Source organism: Lactuca serriola, chromosome 8, assembly GCF_051521515.1.
Source record: "Lactuca serriola cultivar US96UC23 chromosome 8, Lser_US96UC23_V15, whole genome shotgun sequence".
Classification (NCBI taxonomy): domain Eukaryota; kingdom Viridiplantae; phylum Streptophyta; class Magnoliopsida; order Asterales; family Asteraceae; genus Lactuca; species Lactuca serriola.
The window spans coordinates 253,052,275-253,074,189 of NC_136415.1; positions in this window are offsets into that span (position 1 = coordinate 253,052,275).

The window sequence follows — 21,915 nt, forward strand, 5'->3', positions numbered from 1 at the left end:
CACATGATCCATCTATGGAGGAGGAGGTGGTGGAGGTGGAGTTTGAGTTGCAGGTCTGCCTCTGTTCAGACACTTGCGGGGAGGCATCTTTTACTGGAAATTTATAAAGATGAAGATAATAGTGAGAATCGATTGTAAATAAGTTGTGAGAGTCTCACAGAACAAACTGACATAGTTCAATTATCAGATAGAATCATAGCAATAGAGTTGAAAAAAAAAACAAAACTTCAGACTTTCTCACAAAGTGTGTAGCTGCCAATATTACTGGTATTAATGATGTAAAATGAATTCGGGAAGAGAGACCTAACAGTAGGTCTTACATCAAACCATAAGGGAAAATGTTGGCAGCTTAGAGGCCTAATTAGAGTACTTTCAAAGTTAGGAATGTTTACAAACAAGTGCTCTACCGAGCATAGAAAGAGAAAGGCTATTCCTTAAACAAAAGGGAAAGATAAGCAGATATCTTATACTGACGACGGTTACTCATTGGGCGAACCCTAAGATCAGCCAGTTGGTGAACAACTTCCTATAGATGTCTCTCCTGAACCCTCTGACGTGCTCGGAGTTCCTTAACTTCGGCTTAGGATGCAGCTAGTTGTTGCTGCAGAACCTCATTGGTCCTCCTAGTCCTATCCATGGCTTCTTCTAGTTGGCGGATGCAGGCAATGTTAAGGCTAGAGTTGGGATCAATTTCCACGACTCTGCCGATGGCTGCTTGGCCTTGTTCGGTGTTCCTGGCAATCCTACGGACCATGATGGGAACACTCGGTCCGCTGATCCTCCTTCGCTTATGTTGTAGAAGCTTCAGTCTCTGTTGAAAGGTGCAAGCTGACCCTGCTCATTGCTCCATCGGTTCAAGGTTATTGCCTACATGGGGGTGAGACCTTGAAATGTCGGACGAGGATTAGGGTTTGGAGCTACTGGGGTAGATTGTTGACTTCTGGTTCGGAGTCGGAGTTGTCCGAAAAACCTTCAGCACGGTGATCATCCAAAGGGATTGGGTGATCATCTTCTGGCTCCTCATCGAGCCATCCTCCATTGCCTCGGTTCGGATAATACGGATCACCGGGATGGTGGAAGCCAGCCATGTTATCTACGTGAGAATAGGGAAAGAAAGGTTAATAGACGTACTAATCTAGGATACTTATAAGATGATCGTTATTAGTCGACCCAATACTTGCATAGTGCATACCAATTACATGTAACCGAAGCAAGATAGTCCTTCGAATAAGCAACCCTAACTCCAGATCCCTAATCAAACAAGAACAAGAAATGAAGCAAAGGTCACAAATTCTAAGTCTATAGCGCCCTAGTCACATGTAACCGTGGTGTATCCACTTAGCAACTATTGCCCTACTAGTAACGACCCTTTTAGTTATCACTTATGCAGTTAGTAGAATACAAAATACTCCTATAGTATTCTTGTTCTAATGTTCTTGTGGTAGTGTTGGTAAGTTGTTAGACTTGTTGCAACACCACAATCACTCTTAGGCACATGCTAGTCACACCTGGAAAAATGTATTTGATCAGGCTACATCCACCCAGATGTGACTATATGTCTCTAAGCCTAATTATGTTGTTCAACAATCTTAATACTTTTGTTCTGTTCTAGTATGATACTGACCCCTTTATATTGGTGAATGTATATATATATATATATATATATATATAATTAATTAAATATTTTGTTATTTAAAAGTATATATTCTTGGTCAGAGTGTTTTAGTCCCGAAGTATTTATAGTTCGTATATCTTTTATGGGTTGATATACTTGATTCACTATAAACAATGCTCTAATACCAATCTGTCAAACCCCAAAATCAAGAACGGCGAAATACGTTCTGGAGTGGAGGACGTCATGTACAGTATCATAACAATTGCATAATAGTAAAAACAAGCGACAACAACCATTGCATAAATATAGTGATTTTAAATACAAATGTGTTCTGTACAGTTAATAGACACCAAAAGTATAACAAATTAAAAGATGGGTCTTGTATATGCTCCATCTTCTCAAAAGCAGCACTAGTACCTGTCTATTTTTGACCTGAGAATACAAGTTATTTTGAAAACGAGTATCAGCATAAGGTTGGTGAGTTCATAAGAATTTAATGTCGTTGCTTGTATAAAAGTGTTTATAATCTAATAATGTAAAAGCTGTGATTAACGTTTGGGAATAGTAAAAATCCCTAGAAAATCCTATATTTTTCCAGATTCGAGTATTTGTAAGTTTAATCATTCAAGTGTATAAAAGTATCTCCGGCTGGCTGTAGTAGTGTTGCGAACTATGAATAGTAATATATTTTTATTTACTTCGGAAATTAGTTTAACCTTTAATTTTTAGTTTATTAATTTGGATAACGAATTGATTTCTCATGTAACCAATCTGATGATAATAGAGAGTCTGATGACTTTCCCGGTCATGCATAGTGTAGCGATGATTTGTCACCCTTGGGCCTAGTCGGCTCGGACTGTAGTTAACAGTCGGGATGTAATAGTGTTCGTCCTGTATAGATCTATACATGTAGTGTGGCTTTCCTTCCGGGAAGCTCTGGTTACATGGTATTCGTGCGGTAGAGTGTCGTATAGAGGGATAGTGTGTCACGTTCTGAATTAGTGTATTCTATTGTATTATAGTATAGTGAACTTTTAGTATAGTATATAGAGTGTTCTCTTTAACATGTATTAACTTGTATTAGTAGAAATTATAATGGGTATCACAGTGATAGAGGTAATGAGCAGTAGTCTTAACTATACCTGTTATAGTTACTTAGAGTGTGGGATTGCATGCCTTTGTTTTACAAAGGTATTGAATAAGATGAAGACTTTCATATCTAACACAAGTATATATGATATATAACTAAGAATTCGACGACAGTCGGATGGCTAACAATATACCCTAAGACCACAATCAAACAACAACAGGAAATAAGGCGAGCGATCGGTCCTAAGTCCTTCAAGTCTTACTTATATAAATATATTGGTGTTGATATAGTTTAAAAGAAAAGCAGTTTAAACACAGTTTGAAAATAATTTAGCAACAATTTATCCTAGAAAATACGTTTCATAAATATTTAAAACAATTTTATTGACAAGTAGCTAAAAGTATAGAAAATCATTTTCGGTTGCAAGTTATAAATCACATATGATCTGATACTAAAATTTGTTGCATTTAACTTGTATTCTCCCCCCCCCCCCCCTAAAACATGTAAAAACATTTGAAAAGGTTAATTAAGGGGTATGAACTCACCTGTAGCGAGTAGATCAGGTGGAAGTGTCGGATGAGCGTTTGGTGTCAAGTAAAGACTTGAACACACTCTATGACCCTGGTAACATATGAAGACATATGTTTACAAGTAATTAGTGATTAAGACTCTAATTAAACACATATAAACATCCTAATGCGAAGAAAAACTCTTTGGTCAAGTGCTAGGAGGTTATTAGGTTGCAAGGAAGGAGTGTTAGGCCTCACTATGGAGTTTACTCCTCAAATACTCACCTTGGGTGGGTTTACGGCTGAGGGACCACTTCCCCCATGAGTTTACGGCCGTAAACTCATGGTAGGAGTGTATTTGTCTGCTTTCAAGTCTCTTGTATCACTAGGAAGGGTTCCAAGGTAAATTCCAAGGCTTGAGGGGTGTTTAGGGTTCAAAAGGGACACTCCCTTGGAGTTTGCGGTCCTAGGACCACTCCTTGGGAGTTTACAGTCGTGAACCCCATGGTTTACAGCCTTAAACCCTTGGACACCCCTTATAATTCGTTTTTGAGGTCCTTAGCTTACTCCTACAAGTTTCTATGTGAAGGTCCAAGGCTAAATAGGGGGTTAAAGGCTCAATTTGCATAGTTTGAGGGATTTTACGGCCTAAGAGTGTTCTTGGGCCATAAACCCTCTTTTAAGCCTCCAAACATAAGGTTTAATGTCTAAAACACTTCTAGGGTATGTTCTAAGTTAGCCTCTAAGCCTAAGGAAGAGATTTAGGGGCATTTTGGCACACTTTTAGGGGTTTACGGCCTAAGAGTGTTCTTGGGCCGTAAACTCCTTGTTCTTGGCCTTCCTGGATGATTTTGAAGCTATATTGACATGTAATGAGTTGTAGAACAATCTAGGGTAAGAGTACTTACAGTTTGGAAGCGGAAACTTGCGGATTTTTAGAAAAATCAAGCATAGAAGAGAGAGAGTAAAGAGAGAGCGACTAGAGTGGTAAAAAGTCTAACTTGGTGACCACTCAACCCTTATATAGGGTTTGAGTTTGTGGCCAGGTGGAATTCTAGCCGATACCGACGTTAAACGGGGCTTATGGTCGTACCCGATTAAATGGTCGTATTTTAACTTGTTTGTAACTAAAACGTTTTTTAAAAGAATATTGAGGGTGTTTCCCGCATTCCTGATTTATTCCGATCCTTATGAAGTCATAATAAAAGTTAAAATTTTTATTTGTCTGATCCCAATGTTAACGAAAAAGTTTAATAAGAATGAGTTCTATGAACAGAAAACAGGTTACGGTGACGAAACAATTTCAGGTTGTCATAGAGACTCATAACACGATTGAACCTCAAAGTGAGAGATGTATTTTCTCTGGCAACCCATAGAACTCCTTTGGATATTTGTTCTACGGTCCTAGTAAGAATGTGGTCTTTGTATCATGAATAAGAGTCTTTTGAGAGAGAGAGAGAGAGAGAGAGAGAGAAAGAGAGAGAGTGAGTGAGAACTCATATGAAATGAGGATAGTAGGAGTACTAGTGATCTTGAAGAAATTCAAGAGTCAAATGCTGAAGAAACTTCTGAAAATACTATGGCTGAACCCGAGGAAGAAATTCTAGTTAAACCAATTGACGAATCATTACCTCTTAGGCGTTCCACTAAAGTTAGAATACAATCAGATTTGTATGGTTTCCATATTACCGCAGAAGGTGATACGTTTATCAATGATAGTACACTAGTAAATTTAGATGAACCAATTAAATGCACGAAAGCCATGGCAGGCACTAAGTCATCCATGTGGAAAGAGGCAATGGACAATGAGATCAAGTCCATCTATGACAATCAAGTTTGGAATTTGGTTGATAATATACTAGGTCGAATGACAGTTGGGTGAAAATGGATCTTCATGAAGAAGTCTGACATGGATAGAAATCTACATACATTCAAGGCTCGACTGGTTGTGAAAGGCTTTACTCAAACCCAGGGGTCGACTATAATGAAACTTTCTCACTAGTGAACAAGATAAAATATATTAGGGTAATGCTAGCCATAGCTGCATTTCATGACTATGAAATTTGCCAGATGGATGTCAAAACCGCTTTCATTAATGGGAAGTTAGCTGATGATGTTTACATGAGTTAGCTATAGGGTTTTGTAGATGTAAAGTATCCAAATATTGTGTGTAAGCTTGAGAAATCAATTTATGGATTGAAACAAGCTTCTCTCAGATGGAATCTTTGTTTTGACAAGAAATTCAAAGAGTTTGGTTTCTTTAGAAGTGAATATGAATCTTGTTTATATGTTAAAGTTAGTGGGTGTATAGTAACCTTCCTGGTTTTGTATGTTGATGACATACTTCTTATATGAAACGACATTCCATCATTGCAAGTTGTTAAGTCTTGGCTTGGAAAGTGTTTTGCTATGAAGGATCTAGGAGAGGCTGCTTATATTCTAGGGATAAGGATTTTGAGAGACAAGAGTAAAAGGATAACTGGACTTAGTCAAAGTACATACTTGGAAAAGATACTAAAGCGTTCTAGTATGGAGAATTTCAGGAAATGAGAACTGCCTACATAGAGTAATACAAAACTGAGTAAGACTCAGAGCCTGAGTACTGATGCAGAGACAGCATAAATGAGTAGAGTTCAATATGCTTCTTCTGTTGGATCTATCATGTATGCTATGGAATATACTTTCCCAGATGTGGCCTTTTCTTAGAGTATGGTCAGTCGTTATCAGTGAAATCCAGGTAGAGCTAACTGGGTAAGGGTTAAGAATATTCTTAAGTATCTGTGAAGAACTAAGAACTGGGTCCTTGTGCTTGGTGGCAATGATAACCTAAGAGGAACTGGGTATAGTGACACCAGCTTTCAGACAGACATAGATAACTTTCGTTCTCAATTTGGCTGGGTGTTTACCTTTAATGGAGGATTGGTAACCAAGAAAAGTTTGAAACAGGAGAGAGTGGCTGATTCTACTTGTGAATTAGTGTACATAGCGGCAAGCGAAGCATTAAAGGAAGCTATTTGGTTGAATAACTTCATTAGAGACCATGGAGTAGTTCCAGCCATCAAGGAGCCAATGGAGATTTTCTGTGATAATGAAGGGGCAGTTTCATTAACAAATGAACCAAGAGATCTTTGCAGATAAAGGCATATTAACAGAAAATACCATTTCATCAGACATAGAGTAGAAGAAGGTCGCCTCATTGTAAAGAGGTTATCGTCAGAACAGAATCTTGCAAGTCCCCTTACAAAGGGTCTGACTATGGTGAAGCATGTTTTGCATGCTTGAAGCACTAGTCTAAAGGGTTATGTTAGTTTTAGTAGTTAGATAGTTTGATTTCAATCTTGTAACAAAATAAATGTAATTGACTTTTTGTGATTAAGTAATGGAGATTTATTTATAAGTTGAATTACTTCCTTCTGTCTACTATTTATTTTGTGTTTCATTTTGCACGTGTTACTTCCCGAATAATTGGATTGTTCAAACATCCACATTCAATCACACTTTTGGAAGTAAGTAATTAATCAAGACTGTCATGACTTGAATTGTAGATTGTCTAAAGGGTTTTATACATAGCAATGCTATTTCTACAATATTCGTGAATACTTTCAAATACAGAATTTGAGTATTGGATTAACCCACACTTAGAGAATTACTTCATGGAATTTATCACGAGTAATTATGAGATGATAATATCTTATGTAACAATCGTGTTTCTAGCCTAGGCATTTATATTGAGTTGATAGTCTAGGTTAACCTTTGTAACTCATTTTGAAGAAATGAAAAGGAATTATGAGAATATTTTGTGAATTATGTGTTTTATGTTTAATTATTAGGGATTAATTAATTAAGAATAAAAATAAGCATCAAAATTAATGTGTAAGATAAGCCCGATATCTTTACATAAAGTTGTAGTAGTCGAAACAAGGATTTCGGGGATATAAAGAATACCAAAATCCGAGTTATAACGAATAAGTTATGACCTATCGAAGTTTCGCGAAAAAACCGGCATGGTGCTGAATGTCGTAAAAAGTGAGTTTTTGATAAACTACTTTTTAGCCTTAGTAATCTAAACAAAAGTCGTAGTATTTATTAAATCGAGAATTTCGATAAAAAGAACGCCCAAATCTGACTTCGTATGAGGAAGTTATGATTTTTCGAAGTTTCAGCTTAGCAGTAGACAGCTAAAAACTCGAATTTTAGATCGAGTGATTTTTAGCCGACACAACCTAAACGAGAATTGAAGGTCTCGTCATTAGGAGCATAACGGTAAAAAGTCTGACAAAAACGGACATCGGATGAAGAAGTTATGAATTTTTAACGGATTTCCTGTCCCGGTTTGTTAAAAATAATAATATAAAATTTAAAGTCAAAATTAGCCGACGAAGTCTAAACGGAAGTTGTAGAGCATAATTTTAGCTATGCGTGCATATAAAGAACGTCAAAAACGGAGCTCGTATGCGAAAGTTATGGATTTTAGAAGTTTTGGCGCGAAAATCGAGAAATTTCGCATAGTCACACCTTCCCACGTCACCCTCGCTTAAAATGTGACACGTGTCCTGCTGAGTCACCGAAGCTGCTAAGTCATGCGAAGCCACGTGTCCTCTTCTGATTCGACCGAGGAGGAGGCCCAATCCGAAGCTGCCAGCTCTCCGTCCGAGCCTCGCATAGCCTAGCTCCAAGCCTCGCACCTAACTCCAAACCTCGCAGGTGCACCAATAGGTCGCGGTCCAATCGGAAGCTGCCAGCGAGCCCTCGCAGGTGCGACCCATGTGCGAGCCATGCGCAGCCTCGTGCGAGCCATCCCCTTCTGCGAGCTTCGGATCTGCGACGCGTGTCTCCCTCCTGACCATTCGATCAGAAGCCTCGCCCCTATAAATAGAAGGGTGCGAGACCTCCCGGGTAATTTTGGAATTTTATCATTTTTAGCCCCTTTCTCCATATTTTCTTCATTTTAACATCCCGCAAAGCCCCGGTATCGATTGTAAAGCCCGGATTACTCCACGAAGTGCCCGAGAAGCCCGAAAAATTTATCTTTTCGGTTTCGAAGCTCGACCTTTCGCAGAGCCCGATTTCTCAATAAAACTCCTGATTTTATTAGAAACGATCGTTTTAGGAAACGAATTGCTGCCCGATTTTCACCAAAATACGTGAGTGTGTATTTACTTTCAATTTACATATAGATATGAAGTATTTACCTCGAAATACGTGTTATGTGTAAATATGCTAATTGTTTATTCGAGTTGACTGTTGAATTGATGTTTTATACAAGTTTTAAACTGTATATGCTTTTTATCTACAAAATATGTTGGGTAGAACATGGGTAAATGAAATAGTTGATGTGTGTTAAAATGGTGAGAGGCCTCGATGTTGTTGTTGTTGTTGTCATCTAGCAAATTATAGATGACGACCACGGACTTTCTAGATAGTCCAGTGGAACACTAGCAGGTTCGCAACTTGTATGTGTTGATGAATTAAATGTTCATTGGCGTACTTCATCCCCCTCATGGTTGCCTTAAGGACATGTATGGCTGAGGAAACCCCTTAGCAGTAGTGTCCATCCCGATGATATTCCTTAGGCTAGGTCCCTTGTGATAGGTGTTTAGGGACGTAAAGTGAGGACAACGGGAATGGGTAATCAGGGTTATTGTTGATTGGTGAACTTAATAAGTATATTATTAATGTGGGTTGAAAACCCTATATGCTCACCAGGCTCCCAAGCCTGACCCACTTAGTTTTATGATTACAGGTAGTGGACCCCGAGCATAGTTGGAAGATGATGAGAGATTTTTGGATTATAGGCCAGTTGTTGTAAATAACTGTTGAAAGGCTTATAATGTCTTGTTTATACTTTTGATCTGTATCGGAACATGACATCCCGAGGTTTTGATATGAAATGAAACTATACATTTCTTAAAGAAGGTTTTGATAAACTTTTATCATATTTTGTTTGGGGACCAATTCCGCAACATCTTTTGAAAGGATTTCTCTGATTTTATTTTAAAAAGCATAAAGTAAATCAGTCTTTTCTGGCCGAGAAATTAGGGGGTGTCACAATTGGTATTAGAGCATTAGTTTAAGCGAACTAAGAAATTGTAGAATTTCTAGACTTGAACTTAGAATGCTAAGTGATGATTGTGAGATGAGTGTCTACCATATTTTAGACACGAGCACTAGTTTATTTTAGGGAAGATGCCTAAAATGCCCTTATGTGCTAAATGCTATGTGTTTGCCATGTGTGCCATTATTGGTTCAGATTTATGGTCTGTTGCCGACCGGATCTGGAAACTTTATGTGTGTAGGATTCTAAGCGTATGATTACGAGATTAGAACTAACATGTAAACATTTCGGAGTGATAAGGGAATTGACATGTCTAACAAGAATAAAGACCTAAATTCACCTTATTCGGTATATAGATTGAAATGGCAAGAACTCGGAGTGGAGCTGGAAATGCAAACAGAAACCAACAACCTCAACCTCAAGTGGTGGAACAGGTGCCTATAGTAGGAGTGCACCCGAACCCATCACCATGGTTGGAGTACGAACTATGATTTAGACCATGTTGGCTGAACAGAGGGAGGAATTGAGGCAAATGTTGCTGAATGACAGGGATGAACCTTCAGTTCCTGTTGAACAACATGAACTAAATGACGATCGATCCGAAGAAGGGAACAATAGCAGATCGGTTGGTCATAGTGAACCGCTTGTGGTTGGGAGGAATAACCACGAGGGTAGAATGGAGAGAAATGGGTGCAAGTATAAGGACTTTATGACTTGCAAGCCATCGACCTTCAATGGAAAAGAAGATCCTGTCAGAGTAATGGACTGGATCTCGGAAATGGATTTGGCTTTCATGACTTGTGATATCCAAGGCAAGTTACAAACTACCTTTGCAGTACGTCAGTTCAGGGGTAGTGCTGCTCGTTGGTGGAGCACTTTGGGGAAAACCCTAAGCCCTAATGCGCCACTGCAATTAACTTGGGCAGAGTTCTTAGTGCACTTCAAGCGCAAGTACTGCTCGACCCAAAACATACTTGAGTTAGAAAACCAATTTCTAACGTTGCAGAAAGGGAGTATGACCGTTGACGAATATACGAATAACTTCACAGACAAAATGGAGTTTGCTTTGCGTATTGTCCCAGATGAGTTGGCAAAAATAGACAGGTACGCAAAGGGACTTCCATGGGAGTACGTAGTGCCAGTACATCAGGCACTTACTTTGGAAGCAGCTATCTAGGCTGCCAAGTCTGTTGAAGATATGATAAAAGGGAGAGCCGCCAGCAAGGTTGAAGTTGGCGAAAAGAGAAAGTTTGAAGAAACTTCTGGTTCCAATAAAAAGAACAAATGCTCGAAGACTGGTTCGAGAAAGTTTGGAGGAGGAAGCGAAGCCAAGTGGTGTGACAAGTGTAAGAAGAAACATGCTGGGAAGTGTAGCGTGGAAGTCACTTGTTACAAATGTGGAAAGCCAGGGCATTATGCCAATGAATGCACCTTCAATAAGAATGTATGTTTTGGGTGCAATGAAGAAGGGCATATTTTGAGGGACTGCCCGAAGAAGAAGGACGCAGCAAAACCCAATCTACCACCAAAGCCGAAGGCGAGAGCCTTTCAGATGACACTCGAAGCTGCGAAAGAAGAAGCCGATGTTGCTTCAGGTACCTTTCTCGTAAACGAATTGCCTGCCCAAATTTTGTTTGATTCTGGAGCCAACCACTCCTTTATATCGCATGAATTTGGTAGAAAGCTAGCTTTGCCTGTAGATATGCTAGTTAATGCTATAATAGTCGAGATTGCTAGTGGGAAGTTTGTACTTGTTACCCATCGTATGAAAAACATCCTCATTGACTTGGATGGGAATAAGTTCCAAGAGGAATTATTGCCTATCGAGTTAAATGGATTCGACATAGTTTTAGGAATGGATTGGCTTAGCGCCAACGATGCAGAAATATTATGTAGAAAGAAGATAGTAAAAGTAAACCCGCCAGGGAAAGAGTCGTTTATGGTGTATGGAGACAAACGCAGATTAAATTCTGGAATCATTTCCCTAATGAAAGCCAGAAAGTGTTTGGCCAAGGGATGTACATCATATCTAGCGTTTGTGATCGATGCTAAGATGGAAAAGAAGGAGGTACAGAATATTTCGGTGGTGTGTGAGTATCCGGAAGTCTTTCCCGAAGATCTTCCCGGACTGCCCCCTGATCGACAAGTAGAATTTCGTATCGACTTGTTACCAGGAATGACGCCGATAGCAAAAGCACCTTATCGATTAGCACCAACCGAAATGAAAGAACTTATGACACAACTTCAGGAGTTATTGGACAAAGGTTTCATTTGACCTAGTTCATCACCGTGGGGAGCCCCTGTGTTATTTGTAAAGAAGAAAGACGGAAGCATGAGAATATGCATCGATTACAGAGAGCTGAACAAAGTGACGATAAAGAACAAGTACCCATTGCCAAGGATCGATGACTTGTTCGACTAGTTGCAGGGTTCGAGCTATTTCTCGAAGATCGATCTTAGGTCGGGATACCATCAACTAAAGGTGAGAGAGCAAGATATCGAAAAGACTGCGTTTAGAATGAGATATGGACACTATGAATTTTTGGTTATGTCATTCGGACTAACCAATGCCCCAGCAGCTTTCATGGATTTGATGAATAGGGTTTGTAAACCATTCCTAGATAAATCCGTGATAGTGTTCATAGACGATATCTTGATTTATTCGAAAAGCAAACAGGAGCATGAAAAGCATCTGCGTGAAGTGCTAGAAGTCCTAAAAAAGGAGAAGTTGTATGCAAAGTTCTCCAAATGTGAATTTTGGATTCAAGAAGTCCAATTTTTAGGTCATGTGGTTAACCAAGAAGGAATAATGGTTGACCTAGCAAAGATTGAAGCTATAATGAAGTGGGAACAACCAAAAAGTCCTACGGAGATTCGAAGCTTTTTAGGATTAGCTGGATATTACTGAAGCTTTATCCAAGGCTTTTCTTCGATTGCTACACCATTAACAGCTTTGACCCACAAAGGAGCTACTTATGCTTGGAATGAGAAGCATAAGGAAGCCTTTGAGAAGTTGAAGAAGAGATTGTGTGATGCACCGATTCTTTCGTTGCCTGAAGGAGTTGATGACTTTGCAGTTTATAGCGATGCATCTGGAGTTGGGTTAGGTTGTGTTCTGACCCAAAGGGATAAAGTGATCTCGTATGCATCGAGGAAATTGAAGGAGCATGAAAAGAACTACCCCACTCATGATCTGGAGTTGGCAGCGGTAGTATTTGCCTTAAAGATATGGAGGCATTATCTTTATGGCACAAAGTGTAAACTTTTCACTGATCATAAGAGTCTCCAATATCTCTTTAATCAGAAGGAATTGAACATGAGGCAATGACGCTGGCTAGAGTTACTCAACGACTACGACTGTGAAATACTTTACCACCCTGGTAAAGCAAATGTGGTTGTTGATGCTCTCAGTCGGAAGGTAAACCTTGAAAAGAAAAGGCGAAGAGCATTGAGAATTGAAGTTGTCTCGACAATTGTGGAAAGTATAAAGAAAGCTCAAGAGGAAGCTTTAGAGAAAAATGACCGAAAGGAAGAACGTTTGGGCAAAATGTTAGTGTTCGGTACAAACAACCAATGGTTGAAGGTATTCCAAGATAGGATTTGGGTACCTAAGACGAGCGGAGTAAGAGATCTTCTGATGGAAGAAGCTTACAAGACCATGTACTCGATTCATCCCGGCAGTACAAGAATGTATAGGGATCTAAAACCCTATTATTGGTGGCTGACGATGAAGCTCGATGTTGCTAACTATGTGGCCGAGTGTGTAACTTGTGCTAGGGTTAAGGCACAACATCAGAAATCGTATGGGAGTTTAGAACCTTTACCCATACCCATGGGTAAATGGGAAGACGTCACCATGGATTTTGTGACTAAACTGCCCAAAACAAGGAACGGTCACGACATGATTTGGGTGGTCGTTGATCGCTTCACTAAGAGTGCGCATTTCATAGCAGCCAAAGAGAAATGGTCTATGGATAAACTTGCGAATTCTTACGTGAAGGAAATTGTGAGGCTTCACGGTGTTCCGCTAACGATTGTATCCGATCGTGACAGTCGTTTTACCTCAAGGTTTTGGAGGAGTCTACAAGAGGAATTGGGTACTAAGTTGTGTTTGACTACAGCTTATCATCCGCAAACCGATGGTCAGAGCGAACAAACGATTCAAACATTGGAGGATATGCTGAGAGCATGTACCCTAGAATTCCAAAGGTAACTGGGATGAACACTTACCTCTAGTAGAATTCTCCTATAATAATAGTTTCCACTCAAGCATTAAGATGGCACCTTATCACGCTTTGTATGGGGAAAAGTGTCGAACGCCATCATGTTGGCTGGAAGCTGGGGAAAAGCCGTTTATGGGACCTGAAATAGTCCATCAGACTGCCGAAAAGTTGAAAGTGATAAGGGAAAGGATGTTAGCTGCTCAAGATCGACAAAAGAGTTATGCTGACAAGAAAAGACTACCGATAACCTTTGAAGTTGGAGATTCGGTTTTACTTAAAGTCTCGCTGTGGAAGGGACTTATAAGATTTTGAAAACGAGGAAAGTTGAGTCCAAGGTTTATTGGACCGTTCAAAGTTCTTCAGAAGATCGGGAATCAAGCCTACAAGAGAGAGTTACCGGAAGAACTGGAGGGTATTCATAACACCTTTCATGTGTGTTACTTGAGAAAGTTCACGGGAGATGTGCCCGACATAATTCCGATTTTTGAGTTAAGGCTGGATGAAAACAAGAGGTTGATCGAAGAACCTGAGGCAATCGTTGACCGTAAGACTATGAAGTTGCGATGCAAGATGGTCGATTTAGTGCTTGTGCGTTGGAAACGTACGAATGGACCAAATCTCACTTGGGAAACGGAGAGTGACAAGATGAGTCGCTACCCGAAGTTGTCTGGTGATATGTGATTCCGGGGACGGAATCATCCTAAGGGGGAGAGAATTGTAAGACTCGTGTTTCTAGCCTAGGCATTTATATTGAGTTGATAGTCTAAGTTAACCTTTGTAACTCATTTTGAAGAAATGCAAAGGAATTATGTGAATATTTTGTGAATTATGTGTTTTATGTTTAATTATTAAAGCTTAATTAATTAAGATTTAAGAATAAAAATAAGCGTCAAAATTAAAGTGTAAGATAAGCCCGATATCTTTACATAAAGTTGTACTGGTCGAAACAAGGATTTCGGGGATATAAAGAATACCAAAATCCGAGTTATAACGAAGAAGTTATGACCTGTCGAAGTTTCGCGACAAAACCGGCACGGTGCTGAATGTCGTAAAAAGTGAGTTTTTGATAAACTACTTTTTAGCCTTAGTAATCTAAACGAAAGTCGTAGTATTCATTTAAATGAGAAGTTCGATAAAAAGAACGCCCAAATCTGACTTCGTATGAGGAAGTTATGATTTTTCGAAGTTTCAGCTTAGCAGTAGACAACTAAAAACTCGAATTTTAGATCGAGCGATTTTTAGCCGACACAACCTAAACGAGAATTGAAGGTCTCGTCATTAGGAGCATAACGGTAAAAATTCTGACGAAAACGGACGTCGGATGAAGAAGTTATGAATTTTTAACGGATTTCCTGTCCCGGTCTGTTAAAAATAATAATATAAAATTTAAAGTCAAAATTAGCCGACGAAGTCTAAACGGAAGTTGTAGAGCGTAATTTTAGCTATGCGTGCATATAAAGAACGTCAAAAACGGAGCTCGTATGCGAAAGTTATGGATTTTAGAAGTTTTGGCGCGAAAATCGAGAAATTTCGCATAGTCACACCTTCCCACGTCACCCTCGCTTAGAATGTGACACGTGTCCTCCTGAGTCACCGAAGCTGCTGAGTCATGCGAAGCCACGTGTCCTCTTTTGATTCGATCGAGGAGGAGGCCCAATCCGAAGCTGCCAGCTCTCCTTCCGAGCCTCGCATAGCCTAGCTCCAAGCCTTGCACCTAACTCCGAACCTCGCAGGTGCACCAATAGGCCGCAGTCCAATCGGAAGCTGCTAGCGAGCCCTCGCAGGTGCGACCCATGTGCGAGCCATGTGCAGCCTCGTGCGAGCCATCCCCCTCTGCGAGCTTCGGATCTGCGACGCGTGTCTCCCTCCTGACCATCCGATCAGAAGCCTCGCCCCTATAAATAGAAGGGTGCGAGACCTCCCGGGTAATTTTGGAATTTTGTCATTTTTAGCCCCTTTCTCCATATTTTCTTCATTTTAACATCCCGCAAAGCCCCGGTATCGATTGTAAAGCCCGGAATACTCCACGAAGTGCCCGAGAAGCCCGAAAAATTTATCTTTTCGGTTTCGAAGCCCGACCTTTCGCAGAGCCCGATTTCTCAATAAAACTCCTGATTTTATTAGAAACGATCGTTTTAGGAAACGAATTGCTGCCCGATTTTCACCAAAATACGTGAGTGTGTATTTACTTTCAATTTACATATAGATATGAAGTATTTACCTCGAAATACGTGTTATGTGTAAATATGCTCATTGTTTATTCGAGTTGACTGTTGAATTGATGTTTTATACAAGTTTTAAACTATATATGCTTTTTATCTACAAAATATGTTGGGTAGAACATGGGTAGATGAAATAGTTGATGTGTGTTAAAATGGTGAGAGGCCTCGATGTTGTTGTTGTTGTTGTTGTAGTCATCTAGCGAAGTATAGATGACGACCCTGGACTTTCTAGATGGTCCAGTGGAACACTAGCAGGTTCGCAACTTGTAGGTGTTGATGAATTAAATGTTCATTGGCGTACTTCATCCCCCTCATGGTTGCCTTAAGGACATGTATGGCTGAGGAAACCCCTTAGCAGTAGTGTCCATCCCGATGATATTCCTTAGGCTAGGTCCCTTGTGATAGGTGTTTAGGGACGTAAAGTGCGGACAACGGGAATGAGTAATCAGGGTTATTGTTGATTGGTGAACTTAATAAGTATATTATTAATGTGGGTTGAAAACCCTATATGTTCACCAGGCTCCCAAGACTGACCCACTCAGTTTTATGATTACAGGTATTGGACCCCGAGCATAGTTGGAGGACGATGAAAGATTTTTGGATTATAGGCCAGTAGTTGTAAATAACTGTTGAAAGGCTTATAATGTCTTGTTTATGCTTTTGATTTGTATCAGAACATGACATCCCGAGGTTTTGATATGAAATGAAACTATACATTTCTTAAAGAAGGTTTTGATAAACTTTTATCATATTTTGTTTGGGGACCAATTCCGCAACATCTTTTAAAAAGATTTCTCTGATTTTATTTTAAAAATCATAAATTAAATCAGTCTTTTCTGGCCGAGAAATTAGGGGGTGTCACATGTTATAATCTTTAAATGAAGATATAAGAGTTTTTTTACATGTTGGTTGTGCATTGATGATACGCAAACACAACAGTAACTTGATGTTATAAAATGTATTGTTGAGCAAAATTTGATGAGTAAATAGTAGAAGCATATAAGTCAAAGTTTATATGTTCCTTTTTACGCTTAAGGGAAAAAGCGATATATTTGGTCCCCTCGATGATTTGGTGTTTACTTATAGTGTTGAGCAAGACCAAGACTAAATAGATGTGTTCGATTAGTAGTTCTTGTTCATTACAAATCAAAAGTCGGGAAACAAAGTATTGGACAATGAGATTGATTATGTGCCATGTCTCATGTCTGTATGATATGTTACAGAATGGAGGATTATATTCTCACTTATCTTAGGACATGTTATTGATTGGGTCAGAGTTCGCCAGCGACTTTTGAGAGCTACAATTTGCTAATTATTTTTGAAGTTATACTGGAAATCATAGTTACTAGACTAATCCAAGTGGGAGACTATTGGACTAGGTTTCTAAGCCCATAACTATAATTGTTATATATTTAAATTGATAGTAGCACAGTCCTTTTTGGGTTACCCTCAAGACTAGCAACTAGACATGATGGTTTTGGAGAAAGAAGTTGATTTATTATTTGATTAATAAATTGCAATAAATAATTTATTAATATATTATGAAAATAATATATTACTTAGAAATAGTAATATTTGTTTAATTTTTAACCATAAATTAATTGGAATTAATTTTGGGATTAAAGGAATTAGTTAAAAGTGGAGAGACTAAAGTGCATTTGTTAAACAGTGTAACAAGAGGCAATCTAGAACCCTCCATAGCGTTGGACGGTTTTCATATCCCTTAGGGTTTCTATAATAGTCTTTGGTAGATAAACAAGAAAGTGGATAATTACCCGTTTAAGATTATCTTGGATTAGGGTTTATCTAGGTTTTCCTTACTGCACTAGATAAACAACCTAAACCCTATAATTTTCAGCACTTGCTTCTCAGAATACCTAGCCGAAAATTTGAGCCTCGCTCCTCCTTCTAAATCATCTCCCATAAGGCCTCCATTATGTGCTTTTCTAACCAAAAGCTAAGGCAAGGAAGACTTAGGAATGCAAAGTCTTGATTCTTTGAACAAAAAACCATTATGTAAGAAAAACTTTTCAAAAGAGCATTGTTCACAAGCTTCGTAAAGCTTCCCAAATTCAACATCATTTTTGTACTATTCCTTGATTTGTTCAAAAATGATGTTGATGACACGACAATCTATGCACATTCTCCAATAACCTTCCTTCTTTGGCACAAACAAGACTGGAACGGCACAAGGGGTCATACTTTCTTCAACCAATCCCTTTTCAAGTAACTCTTCAACCTGCCTTTGTAACTCCTTGGTTTCTTTAAGGCTTGTTCCAAAGGCTGGTTTGTTGGGAATAGATGCACTTGGCATAATGTGAATCTGGTGTTGAATCCTACGAGTTGGTGGCAATCCATTTGGAACATTTTCAGCAACACAAGTCTTCAAATTTCTGCAAGAGAGAGGTAACATCGCTCGAGAGATTCCTGTTAAAATGCTAGTGGTTATTTGAGCTTCTTTGAACAAAAGAAGCACAAAATGCATTTTTGATTTGAAAGCTTCTCTTATCTCAATTTTATTCCCAATGGAAGATATTTATTTTCCTTTTTTTCTTTCCCTCTTTTTTCATGTTTTCTTCGTTTTTTTCACTCTCTTTTTTTTGTTCATTTTCTTTTTTTTTTCATTTTTTTTGTTCATCATCTTTTTTTTCTCACTCATTTTTTTCTTCACTATCTTTTTTGCATGTATTTGAAGCTTTTCTTGATCTTTGTAAACTTGAATTGGTGACATTGGTACAAGAGTTACCATTTGGTTTTGTATACAAAAGTGTATTTGTTGGTGAAACCGTCGTGACTTACGTGCCTATCATACTACCATGGTCTACCTAGAAAAAATGTGTAGCTTGCATAGGAACAATATCACACAACACCTCGTCTTTATATATTTCAATCTTAAATGAAACCATCGCCTATTTTGTAACTTTCACCTCACCCTTATTATTGAGCCATTGGAGTTCGTATGGTTTTTGATGCTTCATCATTGGTAGACCTAACTTCTTAACCATGGAAGTACTTGCAACATTTGTACAACTTACACCATCAATTATAACACTACATACCTTGCCTTAAACATAACAATGAGTATGAAATATATTATCCCTTTGGGTATCATCTCCCTCCATGGATTGGATGTTTAGAGCTCATCTTGAAACCAACAAATCACCTTAAACAACCACCTCTTCATCATAACAGTAGAATCTTTCGATGAAAAAATAGAATCTAATTCATTTGTTTCAATCTCGCCATTTTCTCGAATCACCATGGTACACTTATTTGGACATTGACTCACAATATGACCCCTTCCTTGACACTTGAAATACTTTATGTCACGATTTCTAAGAGTAGAAGAGTTGGGTTTTCCTTTTGAAGTGTTTATTGTTTTAGGATAAGATTTGGAATTAGAACAAGAAGAAGTAGGTGTATTTTCTGATTTTTTTGATGTACTAGCCTTCCAAGTGTTATTTCGAGACCCCCGCGTCTTTTAATAGTTATTCAATTTTAACAACCATATGGACCATGTCTTTAATTTCAACATAATGATGCATTTCAATGTGGTCACGAATTTCAAGATTTAGGCCATTTAACATCCATTTCTTTGAAATAATCATCAACACACTTGATGCCTTCCTTTAAACTTCAAAATTTATTGTGGAGATCATGAAAGTAGTGACTTGGAACAAACCGTCTCCGGATGACCCTCTTCATTTCATCCCAAGTCTCAGTAGGTCTTTCTCCATTTCTACATCTAGTGATCAGAAGTTGATCACACCACATTAGTGCATAAAACAAAAAACTCAAATATGGCTAGTTTCACACTCTTATGATTGGAATATTCATGACAATCAAATATGAACCCCATTTTTGTCTCCCGTTCAATGTACGCATTTGGGTATGATTTTCCTTTGAAAGAAGGGACTTTCATCTTAATAGAACTTAAATTGTCATCTCTTCATCGCCTCCTTCTATTCGGTTGCCTTTCAGGTTCCCGGCCATCATCATCCTTTTCCCCGTTGGAAACCTGTGATGATGCTCGAGATCGAGTTCTTTATACGTAAATTCAATTGTCATCAAATGTCACATCTCATCCATTATAGCATGAACTTGAAGGTTTGATGGGGTTTTGATCACCCATCTAGTATTTCTACAAACAAAAAAATAAAAGTAAGTTATTTCCTCCCAACACTCGCTCACGTGTTTCTCTCAAGAATAATTCACTCAACCCTCGAGTAACCCTCGAATGACTTTTACCCACTTTTAGTCTCATCACACATCCTTTTACCACTCTTTTTAAATCTTAAAGTTTTAAACAAAATAAAGAAACAATTATCAAACAACTTAAAAAAAACTGTATCCAAAACAAACTAACCTCAATATATGAAAAGAAAGCCAAACAAAATTGGCATTGCTAATGATAGAAAAAACAATGGCTTATTTTTGAAAGAAAAAAATGACTCCACTTGGAAGCAAATTGACATTATAGAAAAAGGCTTTACTTATTCCCCCTCTTCTTTCTTTTTTTCCTCTTTTTTTTTTTTTTTTTTTTTACTTGCGTGCTGCTTTTTTTTTTTTGCTTCTTTTGCTATTTTTTTGGTCAATTTTTTTTACCTTTGTTTTTTTTATGTCTTTTGTTGAGGAAGCTAATAGTCCAAGTGAAAATATAAAAGAAACAAAAAGAAGTGTAGAATATAGAAGTTTGACAACTTAGAAATTCAAAAGTTGCTAGTAAGAACCTTGATAACTTATTACAAGACCCGATACCAATATGCGTCTTAGAACTCAAGTAATCCAAAAAATAAAGATAAAAAACAAAGTAGATATGAAACACAAAGAACTGGATATGATACCAAATGATGTGATCTAACTGGAAAACTTGGTTTAAACACGCTTTGCCCGATCGTTCTATTGGTTGTTGAATTGTAAAAGGTGGAAACCACGACCCTATCTATATAAAGAGACAATAACCTTGGTATAAAATACCAGAATCAACCCACCATGTTGTTTGATAAGTTATGAATGCCACAAGCTATAAAAACCTGAAAAGTTCTAAAGCTCACAAAGAACGAAAGGAGTTAAAAACTCACAAATTGTATTCAAAACTTGATTGATTCCAAAATGGATACAAGACCACGTTCTTTTAGAGGGGAAAAGCACCTAAAGAGCCATAAAAAATAACGGAATGTCTTCAATTTAAGGCATTTAACCCCCAAGTTAAGACTATGAATCTTGACATGGTTTATCACAAGGTTCAGGTAACCTAGGACTCTCTTATCTTCCCAACAATTATTTAGGAGAAATAAAAATGAAAATTACATATTAAAATAAAGAAAATTAAATGGGCTTGTTAAAGTCTCTTATTGGATCTTGTAAATCACTATTGGACTTGAATTATGATAATCCAACTTTGATTAGGTCCAATGGGTCTTCATGCACTTTCTTAAGTACAAACTTCTCTAATCAGCCCATTTAAAGCCTCATTAAATGATTTAGCTTGTGCCATCATAACCAGTCCAATTGCTATTTTAATTACATCCTTTGTAGACAGCTGTGGGTTTGAATCACCAAATCCTAAACTAAGAAACGTCCTCAAACAAGATTTTAGACTATAGTTTCTAATTTTTGAAATTACTAGGATGCATATTAGATTTTGTTATTCAACGTATGTTTCGTTAATGTGAATACATAGATACTTTTAGTTTGCATGTACCCTTCTTTATTGTTAAGCATTTTTTGCATTGTTCATGTTGTTGTAACCTAATAAACCCTTTAGTGGTATCAGAGCTAATGTTGTGTCTTGCATTGAAAGCATAATATTTGAATTAAACAATATCTTTCGAATAAACTGAACTCACAACGTGAGATCAGTAGAAATCTAGAATTTTGGGATTACTTCCCTAATTTGATTCATGTGATTGTTATTTGGTAATTATCTGCATAAAAATCCGTTAGAATCCAATTTTTCATGCTTTGGATGAGTAAATAAGATACCTAAATATTAGGAAATATCTTTTCACAAGGTAATGATTAAATATGAATTTAATTAATATTATACCTCTGGATCTAATAATCAACTTAATTAAATGATTAAGTAAAAGATAAATATTAAATCCATAATTGATTTAAATTATTTATTTATTTATATATTAAGTAATTAATTTTAAATGTTTAAATGTTTAATCAAATAATTGATAAATTCTAATAATT